Source organism: Lolium rigidum, chromosome 6, assembly GCF_022539505.1.
Source record: "Lolium rigidum isolate FL_2022 chromosome 6, APGP_CSIRO_Lrig_0.1, whole genome shotgun sequence".
Taxonomy (NCBI): Eukaryota; Viridiplantae; Streptophyta; class Magnoliopsida; order Poales; family Poaceae; genus Lolium; species Lolium rigidum.
The window spans coordinates 128720488-128733137 of NC_061513.1; positions in this window are offsets into that span (position 1 = coordinate 128720488).

Below are 12650 nucleotides of genomic sequence, written 5' to 3' on the forward strand. Positions count from 1 at the left end.
TTTTGGTTTCAGAAATCCTACACAGGAAATATTCTCGGAATTGGACGAAACAAAAGCCCACGGTCTTATTTTCCACGAAGCCTTCCAGAAGTCCGAAGAAGAGACGAAGAGGGGCGACGAGGCGGCCACACCATAGGGGGGCGTGGCCCCACCCCTGGCCGCGCCGCCTTATGGGGTGGGCCCCTCGAGCGTCCCCCAACTCTGCCCCTTCGCCTATATAATCTCTCCGTCGCGAAAACCCTAGCACCGAGAGCCACGATACGAGAAAACATATTGAGATGTCGCCGCCGTCAATCCCATCTCGGGGGATTCTGAAGGTCGCCTCCGGCACCCTGCCGGAGAGGGGAATCATCACCGGAGGGCTCTACATCACCATGCCCGCCTCCAGACTGATGCGTGAGTAGTTCATCCTTGGACTATGGGTCCATAGCAGTAGCTAGATGGTTGTCTTCTCCTCTTGTGCTATCAAGTTTAGATCTTGTGAGCTGCCTATCATGATCAAGATCATCTTATGGAATACTATGTCAAGTTGATTATTGATCTATCATATATATGTTGTTTATGATCTTGCATGCTCTCCGTTGCTAGTAGAGGCTCTGGCCAAGTTGATACTTGTGACTCCAAGAGGGAGTATTTATGCTCGATAGTGGGTTAATGCCTCCATTGAATCTGGGACAGTGACAGAAAGTTCTAAGGTTATGGATGTGATGTTGCCACTAGGGATAAGACATCAATGCTTTGTCTAAGGATATTTGTATTGTTTACATTACACACAGTACTTAATGCAATTGTCCGTTGTTTGCAAATTAATACTGGAAGGGGTGCGGATGCTAACCCGAAGGTGGACTTTTTAGGCATAGATGCATGCTTGGATAGCGGTCTATGTTCTTTGTCGTAATGCCCTAAGTAAATCTCATATTAGTCATCATGATATGTATGTGCATTGTTATGCCCTCTCTATTTGTCAATTACCCAACTGTAATTTGTTCACCCAACATGCTATTTCTTATTGGAGAGACACCACTAGTGAACTGTGGACCCCGGTCCATTCTTTTACATCTGAATACAATCTACTGCAATCATTGTTCTCTACTATTCTTTGCAAACAAACATCATTATCCACACCATACGTTTAATCCTTTGTTTACAGCAAGCCGGTGAGATTGACAACCTCACTGTTAAGTTGGGGCAAAGTATCTTGATTGTGTTGTGCAGGTTCCATGTTGGCGCCGGAATCTCTGGTGTTGCGCCGCACTACACTCCGTCACCAACAACCTTCACGTGGCCTTCATCTCCTACTGGTTCGATAAACCTTGGTTTCATACTGAGGGAAAACTTGCTGCTGTACGCATCACACCTTCCTCTTGGGGTTCCCAACGGACGTGTGCTTTACCCTCACAAGAAGCTACTTTCTGGTACCGTTGCACATCAACTGCACGCCAGCAGCATCTAGCTTGCCTTGATTGGGGTAGTGATCAAAGTTCTCTTCTCCTTCTTCTTGGTAGAATACCTCCTCCTCTTGATAGTCTCCGGTACTAGCGTCTATAAACGAATACGAGGATACAATCACCAAACAATACTTAAGTAGACTTAATTAGCCTTAATGGCTCACACAAATGATCTAGCACCATCACCTAACATTACTCAACATTAAGCTAGGGTTTTCTTACTTAGTGTTAGGAAAATAATTTCCTCTCATTGAAATATGGATTAGGGTTTCCATTTAGTTCCTTTGGAGAAATAATTTCCTCTCATTTAATCTTGTTAAGATTTAATCTTCTCAAATAACAAGGAATGAACATATGTTGACCAAGGTCAATACTTCACACTTTATCATTTGAGAAACATGATTTAAATGAGGTATTACACCTCATGTGATTTAAATCCTACTTTAATTTAAGATCCTCAAGTGAGCAAGTATGAGACCATGCAACAATGGTCACCACATTACTTCACATTACTTGGAAATATGATTTAGATGAGGTGCTACACCTCATAGATTTAAAATCCTAAATTTGAAATGATTTAAATGGGCTAGTATTGACTACATAGCCAATTTTTTATTCTAGCCCATGATCATGTGAAGCAACTATGCCATATTTTTACATAAACAATTAGAGTATTTATAATGTGAATCATAGCAATTGGACTCACTTCCAAATTCATTAAGGTTGGTTTTATAAATTTATTTGAATTCTGAAAACTCTATGTCTTGTTCTTTTTACTATTCAAGTTCTACAACTTATTTTGATTTGAATCCAATTGGGTTGGATAGATAGTTTCACAGGATTTCCAAATATATAAAATTTATCAAATTTGTCCGAGTAGATTTGGAGATATTAAATATTTAGCAAAGCATATGAGAGCAATTTCACAGAAATAAATTAAAACCAAATTTGAATTTAAACGGGCGCGGGAATAGAAATGGGCTGGCCCAGCTTCGCTCTGGCGCGCAGCGGGCCGCCTGACAGGTGGGTCTCGTATGTCAGCGCCACTTAAACATGCGAACCGGTAATGGTGGGCCGTTGGATTAGGAGGAGATCGTGCGGTCCAGAGATCATCCTCGTCGGGGATGAGCTCCGACGAGCACGAACCCTAGCCGGCGGCCAGGAGGGTCCAGGGAGGAGGGTTACTGGCGTCTAGCGGGGTCGGCGAGGCGGGCAATCGACGGCGGAGATGACGACGAGGCAGACGGTGGTCGCAGCAGCACCAATGGTGGACGAAATCGACGGCGAGTTTGCAGATGTTCTGGCGGGGCTCCGGCGAGGAATTGGGGTGACTCCGGCGGCAATGTGAAGTGGAAGAGGGTCGAGGAGAGTCAGAAGCGGTAGGGGAGCGAGGTGGTGTGGAGCTTGAAGGCTGGAGTGGCCTCTATTTATAGGGTCGAGGCGAGGCCGTGGGGTTGCCGGCAGGTGAGTGAGGACGACGAGGCTAGAGTGCGCGAAAGGTCAGCGGGGTGGTTGCGCACTGTGGGCGACGTCGAGGCAAACCTAACGTGCGTCACGGCTAGGACGGGGATGGACGGAGGCAAGCATGCGACGTCGTGTTCTGTCGGGCCCGTGGCGGAGGACGTCGACCATGTCGTCGTCTACAGGGCGCCGGCGAGCCAATGGGGTTGTCTACGGGGTTGCTGACATCGAGGAGAGGCAACAGGTGCAAGGCGGGGTCGAGGAAAGGACGGACGCGACGGGTGACGTGGGCATTACCCTTCGGGTAACCGACATTTCCCTATCCTGTATTGATTAGTTGGAGGCCCATGAAGACACCTGGAGGCAAGATGAGCCACCTGGACGGCGCACCAGAGGAATCCTTGGCGAGCAAGACAAGGAAGCGGCCGAACAAGGAAAGATTAGATCTAAAGCTGTTGTAAACCTAGTCGTACTCGGTTAGACCTCTTGAGACCTGACCTCCTATATAAAGGCCAGGAGAGGGGCTGCCGAAGGACAGAACCAATCGTAGCAATACTAGCCACCAGAAAGTCCAGAGCTAGGTCACCATAGCACTTAGCCTCTCGATGAGATCTCAGCCGAACTATTTGGCACCCTATTGTAACCCATTATCATCATAATCAAGAACAGATAGGCAGGACGTAAGGGTTTTACCTCATCGAGGGCCCCGAACCTGGGTAAATCGCTCTCCTCGCTTGTCTGTGAACCGATGTCTCGTATCAGCTTGCAGGATTCCGCTAACCCTAAGCCCCAAATGGAGGGCATTGCCGAGGAGTACCCTCGACAATTGGCGCCGTCTATGGGAACCCTGCCGGCACAAGATCGGACATCGGCTGAACCCGTCATGTCTTCGACAGCTTCGTCAACACCGTCATCGCCCCATCTGGGAAGCCCGATTCGTTTCGGCTCCTACGAATTCACCCGACATAGCGACTCGTCTCGCTCGACTTTCTCCGGTCTACAAGGCAACATGGAGATGACCTTCGGGAGCGTCCACTACAACATCAACTCGGAAGGAATCCTTCGGCTGCTGGAATCTCCCATCTCCAGATCGACGAGTCCAAGCGCATTGTCATCACTCGACCTCTCGGCTGGCCTGACAAGCCCGTCGAGTTCGCCCGCGCCTTCGACTCCCCGTTCAGCATCCTCCATGTCGGTCAGATCCGATGATCCCGCGTCCTCGAAGCTAACCTCGTACTACTGCATGAACTGCGACACCAGGCACGGGCTGGGGTCGAGCGACACGCCATTCATCTGCAATGCCCACTATTCGTCGGGAGAGGACAGCATCGACAGCATCACCCAAGGAGACACACGAAGAGTGGCGCCCCTCCAAGTTTATGTTGCTAACAGGGGAGATGGAGATCGCACCCCCCGCTCCAGCAGGCGAGCTAGTTTTGAGAACAGCGCCAGCAACAACAACAGCGACCATACCATCGCAGAGGAAGAGTGGGCATCAGCCAAGGAAGCCGTGCTTAACAACACGCCACTTCCGGCGGGAACCACGGTCGGCACTCTCAAGGCTTACCGCTCCATATTGGAGAAAAATCGGGAGCGACTATCCAAGGAGCAAGCCACCCTCGAGAGACGCCTATCTGCGGCAGACCGATCCAGCGAGCGACGAAGGGGCTCGCAGGGAAGCGCCTCTCGAAGTACTCACGGAGGAGGCAAACATCGATCAAGAATGTCCAGGCTCTCGGAAGACGATGCCAGAGAAATAACATCAAATTTGACCAAGTCCTTCATGACCACAAACACTGCGGGCATGCCACGACCAAAGACCGTCGCGGGAGCGACCGCCAATCTCGCTGCATATCTCATCAATCAGCGCCCTGAAGGTTCCATGGCTCAAGCCCACCGAGGTGCCCTAGAAAGCCTCGGGATATTGGGAGACAATTTGGTCCCAAGAAAGGACAAGACTACGTTGCAAGCTAGTGGCTCAAAACACCATGCGAGAGATGCTCGGGATGAAATCACTCAGAATAGGATCGACAAAGCAAGGCGGCGACGCGCCGCCAGAGAGGAACACGACAGCGATTCTTCGGATGAGAGCCAGGAGAACGACGACGAGCTTAGGGGAGCCGATTGTTTAAGCTACAAAATTTGGGAGGCGATGCCACCCAATAAGTTCAAACCCACCCCTACCGACGCCGCCAATTATGATGGGCAGCAGGAGCCGAGATCCTGGATAGAGGATTATCTACAGACAGTGATTCTGCAAAAAGGGAACCAGATAGCAGCAATGCAGTGCCTGCAGCTTTACCTAAAGGACTCAGCGCGAGCCTGGCTAAGAGGTCTGCCGAAGGGTTCCATCAAGTCATGGGACGACCTAGTATAAGCCTTCATCGCCAACTTTCAAGCAAACTACAAAAGGCCCGCCGGGATCGAAGAGTTACGACATTGTCAGCAAAAGCAGAAGGAGTCGATGCGCGCATACATCAGGAGATTCACCAAGCTCCTGAACGTTGCGGAAGATGTATCTGTCGACAGAGCAATCGACGCCTTCAGCGATGGCATCCGACGTGAAAGCTATATAGAGGAACTCGGACGCAAGAAGCCGAAAACCATAACCAAGTTAATGGAAATCGCCAACAGCTGGGCCGATGGCGAAGACAACGTTCGAAAGCCACAATAGCGCAGCGACGACTGATACGTCTCCAACGTATCCATAATTTCTGATGTTCCATGCTTGTTTTATGACAATACTTACATGTTTTGCTTGCACTTTATAATGTTTTTATGCGTTTTCCGGAACTAACCTATTAACAAGATGCCGAAGTGCCAGTTCCTGTTTTCTGCTGTTTTTGCTTCCAGAAAGGCTATTCGGGCAATATTCTCGGAATTCGACGAAACGAAGACCAAACATCATAATTCACCGGGACGGACCAGGACACCGAAGGGGAGTCAGAGGGGAGGCCTGGGGCCCCCACACCATAGGGCCGCGCGGGCTGGCCTCTGGCCGCGCCGGCCTATGGGGAGGGCACCCTGTTGCCCCTCCTGCGCCGCCTCTTCGCCTATATAAGCCCTTTCGACCTAAAAACTCGAGACCAATTGACGAAACTCCAGAAAGACTCCAGGGGCGCCGCCGCCATCGCGAAACTCCAATTCGGGGGACAGAAGTCTCTGTTCCGGCACCCTGCCGGGACGGGGAAGTGCCCCCGGAAGCCATCTCCATCGACGCCACCGCCTCCATCATGCTCCGTGAGTAGTTCCCCCATGGACTACGGGTTCTAGCAGTAGCTAGTTGGTATTCTCTCCTCCATGTACTTCAATACAATGATCTCCTGAGCTGCCTTACATGATTGAGATTCATCTGATGTAATCGGTGTTGTGTTTGTTGGGATCCGATGGATGATACATTATGAATAGTCTATCTATAAAGTTTGTGAAGTTATTGTTGCTGCAATCTTGTTATGCTTAATGCTTGTCACTAGGGCCCGAGTGGCATGATCTTAGATTTGAGCTCTATACTTATTGCTTAGATTGTATCTACAAGTTGTATGCACATGTCACTGTCCGGAACCAAAGGCCCCGAAGTGACAAGAATCGGGACAACCGGAGGGATGGCGGTGATGTGAGGATCACATGTTTTCACCAAGTGTTAATGCTTTGCTCCGGTGCTCTATTAAAGGAGTACCTTAATATCCGAGTAGATTCCCTAGAGGCCCGGCTGCCACCGGCTGGTAGGACAAAAGATGTTGTGCAAGTTTCTCATTGCGAGCACGTACGACTATATATGGAAAACATGCCTACATGATTAATGAATTGATGTTCTATCGTAATGCTTTATCAATCCTATCAATTGCCCAACTGTAATTTGTTCACCCAACACTTGTCACTTATTGGAGAGTTACCACTAGTGTAGATCGCTGGGAACCCCGGTCCATCTCTCATCATCATATACTCGTTCTACATGTCATTGGAAGTAGTATCAACTATTTTCCGGTGCCATTGCTCTCATATTGCTTGCTACTTTCTACATCACCCATCATGTTACTAGTGCTTTTCCAGTGCAGCTGAATTGACAACTCGGTTGTTAAGGCTTATAAGTATTCTTTACCTCCCCTTGTGTCGAATCAATAAATTTGGGTTTTACTTCCCTCGAAGACTATCGCGATCCCCTATACTTGTGGGTTATCAAGGCTTGTTTCTACGGCGCCGTTCTCGGGGAGGCATAGCTCTACTCATAAGTTCACCTGGGGAGTACACTCTACCTCTCTCTTTTTATTTTCTTTTATTTTGTTTTGCTTAGTTTACTTTTGTTTAGTTTATTTGTGCCTAGTTTATTTCTGTCTAGTATTATTTTGCTTAGTTTACTTTTGCTTAGTTTCTTTTTGTCTTGTTTTACTTTTCTCATATACCCAAAAATCCATAAAAATTTGAAAAACTGAAAAATTAAAAACTGCTGATATGGGAGAACCCATAACCTACTTGGAGCTTATAGAATATTATAATAATTATAGAGAATCAAGAACTGGTAAAGTTATGAGTGCTGTGATAGAAAAATTGAACGCAATTGCTGAAATATTGCTTAAACGCCATGATATAAACTGGTGCTCTCAACAGGACACTAAACATCTTAAATTTCAATGTGGCTTTAGTGAGGAATTTTTAATTAAGAACTATAATCGGAATAGCTATATTCATTTTGGGTTTGAAGAGGTAGAACAATTTGTCATATTTATGGGAGCCTCTGAGATAGAATCCTTCATGGTTAAGAATTATGAAACTTGTGTTGTTTGTAAGGACCTTAAAGATTATGTCTCTTCTATCCTTAATTTTTGCATAGAAAGCTACAGTGATAATCCTTATATCATTGATTATAAAGAGAGACTCATTAATGCACAAGAATGCACTCACAATTTGCGAGGAACCTGTGGAAGAAGACATTGATGAACACGAAAGCTCATTGGATGAAAAAGAGGAGGAAATTGATGAACCTGAAAGCTCATTGGATGAAAAAGAAGAGGAGAGTGATGAACAAAAGGAGGAAGAATGGATTAGCTACCCATGCCAACCTTCTAATGAGAGTAACTCTTTATCTCTTACACTATTTGATTATCTTCCATGCTTACCGAAAGAGGTTGAATGTTATGTTCTTGTGGATTCTCTTGAAATAGTACCTATGAGTAATACTTGTGAGAATAATTATGCTACTGTTATCTATGATAATCCATGCTATTTTGATAAATCTTATGATGATGCTTTGTTTGTGCCTGATGTCGAAATGCATGGTACTAAAGAATTTTGCTTAGCAAATGTTTATGATAAAGCTCTAGATGATGGTCCTATGTTACTTGATAATATTAATTGTACTACTAACGAAAATGGGATTGGAGAAGTCTTGACTTCATGTAGGAGTCCCATATCTCTTGAGATTGATCAATCATCATGTTATATTATTGATAAAAGTGGGTTTGAAAGTTTTAATCCCACTATTTTTGAACTTGATAAAAATTATGTGTCTATGGATCATGAAAAGAATGCTTTATGTGATAGTTATATTGTTGAGTTTATTCATGAAGCTACTGAAAATTATTATGAGAGAGGAAAATATGGTAGTAGAAATTTTCATGGTACTAATACACCTCTCTATATGCTGAAATTGTTGAAGTTACACTTGTTCTATCTTCGTATGCTTGTTACTTTGCTTTTCATGAACTTGTTTATTTACAAGATTCCTATGCATAGGAAGCATGTTAGGCTTAAAATATGTTTTGGATTTGCCTTTTGATGCTCTCTTTTGCTTCGACTCTTATTTCTTGCGAGTGCATCATCAAAATTGCTGAGCCCATCTTAACGGCTATAAAGAAAGAACTTCTTGGGAGATAACCCATGTGTTTATTTTGCTACTGTTTTGTTGTGTTTTGGAAGTTGTTACTACTGTAGCAACCTCTCCTTATCTTTATTTTATTGCATTGTTGTGCCAAGTGAAGCCTCTAATCGAAGGTTGATACTAGATTTGGATTTCTGCGCAGAAACAGATTTCTATCTGTCACGAATCTGGGTATGATTCTCTGTAGGTAACTCGGAAAAATCTGCCAATTTACGTGCGTGTTCCTCAGATATTTACGCAACTTTCATTAGTTTTGAGTTTTCTGATTTGAGCAACGGAAGTACCTCTTTAAAATTCGTCTTTACTGGCTGTTCTGTTTTGGCAGATTCTGTCTCTGTTTATTGCATTGTCTCTTGTGGACTTTAAGCAAGGCTTTCTAAACGTGGAGAGCTGTAGCTAATGTTTTATTGAGTTCTTGCAATGTGTCACTACAGGACCAAGGTGGATTCAAGTTTTTTGAGTACTAACCCCTCTAATGAAGTTTATGAGAAGTTTGGTGTGAAGGAAGTTTTCAAGGGTCAAGAGAGGAGGATGATATATGATCAAGAAGAGTGAAAAATCTAATCTTGGGGATGCCCCCGTGGTTCATCCCTGCATATTTCAAGGAGACTCAAGCGTCTAAGCTTGGGGATGCCCAAGGCATCCCCTTCTTCATCAACTTATCAGGTTTCTTCTATTGAAACTATATTTTTATTCGGTCACATCTTATGTGCTTTACTTGGAGTGTCTGTGTGCTTTTATTTTTGTTTTTGTTTGAATAAATTCGGATCCTAGCAATCCTTGTGTGGGAGAGATACACGATCCGCTTTTTCATATGAACACTTGTTCTTCGTTTTACTTTTAATGTTCAATGATAAAAGTTGGAAGCTACTGCACTTGTTATTATTTGGTTGAAAACAGAAAATGCCTCATATTGACTTGGATAATTTGACACTTGGCAATTGTTTTGAGCTCTCAAGTAGATCATGATTAAGTTCTTGCATCATGTAGTTTGAGCCTATTAGTGGAGAACTACTGTAGAGCTTGTTAAAATTGGTTTGCATGATTGGTCTCTCTTAAGGTCTAGATATTTTATGGTAAAAGTGTTTGAGCAACAAGGAAGACAGTGTAGAGTATTATAATGCTTGCAATATGTTCTTATGTAAGTTTTGCTGTCATCGGTTCATACTTGTGTTTGCTTCAAATAGCCTTGCTAGCCTAAGCCTTGTATGCGAGAGGAATGCTTCTCGTGCATCCAAAATCTTGAGCCAAAAACTATGCCATTTGTGTCCACCATACCTACCTACTACGTGGTATTTTCTCCGCCATTCCAAAGTAAATTGCTTGAGTGCTACCTTTAAACAATTCAAAATTTATTACCTCTGATTTGTGTCAATGTTTTATAGCTCATGAGGAAGTATGTGGTGTTTATCTTTCAATCTTGTTGGGCAACTTTCACCAATGGACTAGTGGCTTCATCCGATTATCCAATAATTTTGCTAAAAGAGCTGGCAATGGGATTCCCAGTCCCAAATTAATTAACCTAAATAGACACTCCTCCATGGTATGTGATTGTTGGACGGCACCCGAAGGATTCGGTTAGCCATGGCTTGAGAAAGCAAAGGTGGGGAGGAGTGTCATCTAAATAAAACTAAAATAAAAAGGCACTCCTTCATGGTATGAGATTGTTGGTAGGCACCCGAGGATTCGGTTAGCCATGGTTTGTGAAAGAAAGGTTGGAAGGAGTGCCATCCAAAAAAATAAAATAAAATGGGAGCCGCTCTTTGAAGGTTTGTCTGGCAAGGGGGTTAGAGTGCCCACTACCATTCGTTGACAACAACAAACACCTCTCAAAACTTTACTTTTATGCTCTCTTTATGTTTTTAAAATCAAAGCTCTAGCACAAATATAGCAATCAATGCTTCCCTCTGCGAAGGGCCTTTCTTTTACTTTATGTTGAGTCAGTTTACCTACTTCCTTTCATCTTAGAAGCAAACACTTGTGTCAACTGTGCATTGATTCTTACATACTTGCTTATTTGCATTCATTATATTACTTTGTGTTGACAATTATCCATGAGATATGCATGTTGAAAGTTGAAAGCAACCGCTGAAACTTAAATCTTCCTTTGTGTTGCTTCGACGCCTTTACTTTGAATTTACTGCTTTATGAGTTAACTCTTATGCAAGACTTTTGATGCTTGTCTTGAAAGTACTATTCATGAAAAGTTTTGCTATATGTTATCTATTTGTTAGCAACTATAGATCATTGCCTTGAGTCATTTCATTCATCTCATATGCTTTATAATAGTATGATCGAGGTTATGTAAATAGCATGTCACTACAGAAATTATTCTTTTTATCGTTTACCTACTCGAGGACGAGTAGGAACTAAGCTTGGGGATGCTGATACGTCTCCAACGTATCCATAATTTCTGATGTTCCATGCTTGTTTTATGACAATACTTACATGTTTTGCTTGCACTTTATAATGTTTTTATGCGTTTTCCGGAACTAACCTATTAACAAGATGCCACAGTGCCAGTGCCAGTTCCTGTTTTCTGTTGTTTTTGGTTCCAGAAAGGCTGTTCGGGCAATATTCTCGGAATTCGACGAAACAAAGACCAAACATCATAATTCACCGGGATGGACCAGGACACCGAAGGGGAGTCGGAGGGGAGGCACGGGGCCCCACACCATAGGGCCGCGCGGGCTGGCCTACGGCGCACCGGCCTATGGGGAGGGCACCCTGTTGCCCCTCTGCGCCGCCTCTTCGCCTATATAAGCCCTTTCGACCTAAAAACTCGAGACCAATTGACGAAACTCCGAGAAAGACTCCAGGGGCGCCGCCATCATCGCGAAACTCCAATTCGGGGGACATAAGTCTACGTTACGGCACCCTGCGGGACGGGGAAGTGCCCGGAAGCCATCTCCATCGACGCCACCGCCTCCATCATGCTCCGTGAGTAGTTCCCCCATGGACTACGGGTTCTAGCGATAGCTAGTTGGTATTCTCTCCTCCATGTACTTCAATACAATGATCTCATGAGCTGCCTTACATGATTGAGATTCATCCGATGTAATCGGTGTTGTGTTTGTTGGGATCCGATGGATGATACATTATGATTAGTCTATCTATAAAGTTTGTGAAGTTATTGTTGCTTTGCAATCTTGTTATGCTTAATGCTTGTCACTAGGGCCGAGTGGCATGATCTTAGATTTGAGCTCTATACTTATTGCTTAGATTGTATCTACAAGTTGTATGCACATGTCATATGTCCGGAACCAAAGGCCCCGAAGTGACAAGAATCGGGACAACCGGAGGGGATGGCGGTGATGTGAGGATCACATGTTTTCACCAAGTGTTAATGCTTTGCTCCGGTGCTCTATTAAAAGGAGTACCTTAATATCCAGTAGATTCCCTAGAGGCCCGGCTGCCACCGGCTGGTAGGACAAAAGATGTTGTGCAAGTTTCTCATTGCGAGCACGTACGACTATATATGGAAAACATGCCTACATGATTAATGAATTGATGTTCTATCTTAATGCTTTATCAATCCTATCAATTGCCCAACTGTAATTTGTTCACCCAACACTTGTCACTTATTGGAGAGTTACCACTAGTGTAGATCGCTGGGAACCCCGGTCCATCGTTCATCATCGCATACTCATTCTACATGTCATTGGAAGTAGTATCAACTATTTTCTGGTGCCATTGCTCTGCATCTTACTGTTACTTTGCCTCTTACTGCTTCACATCACCCCTGTTACTAGTGCTTTTCCAGGTGCAGTTGAATTGACAACTCAGTTGTTAAGGCTTATAAGTATTCTTTACCTCCCCTTGTGTCGAATCAATAAATTTGGGTTTTACTTCCCTCGAAGACTATC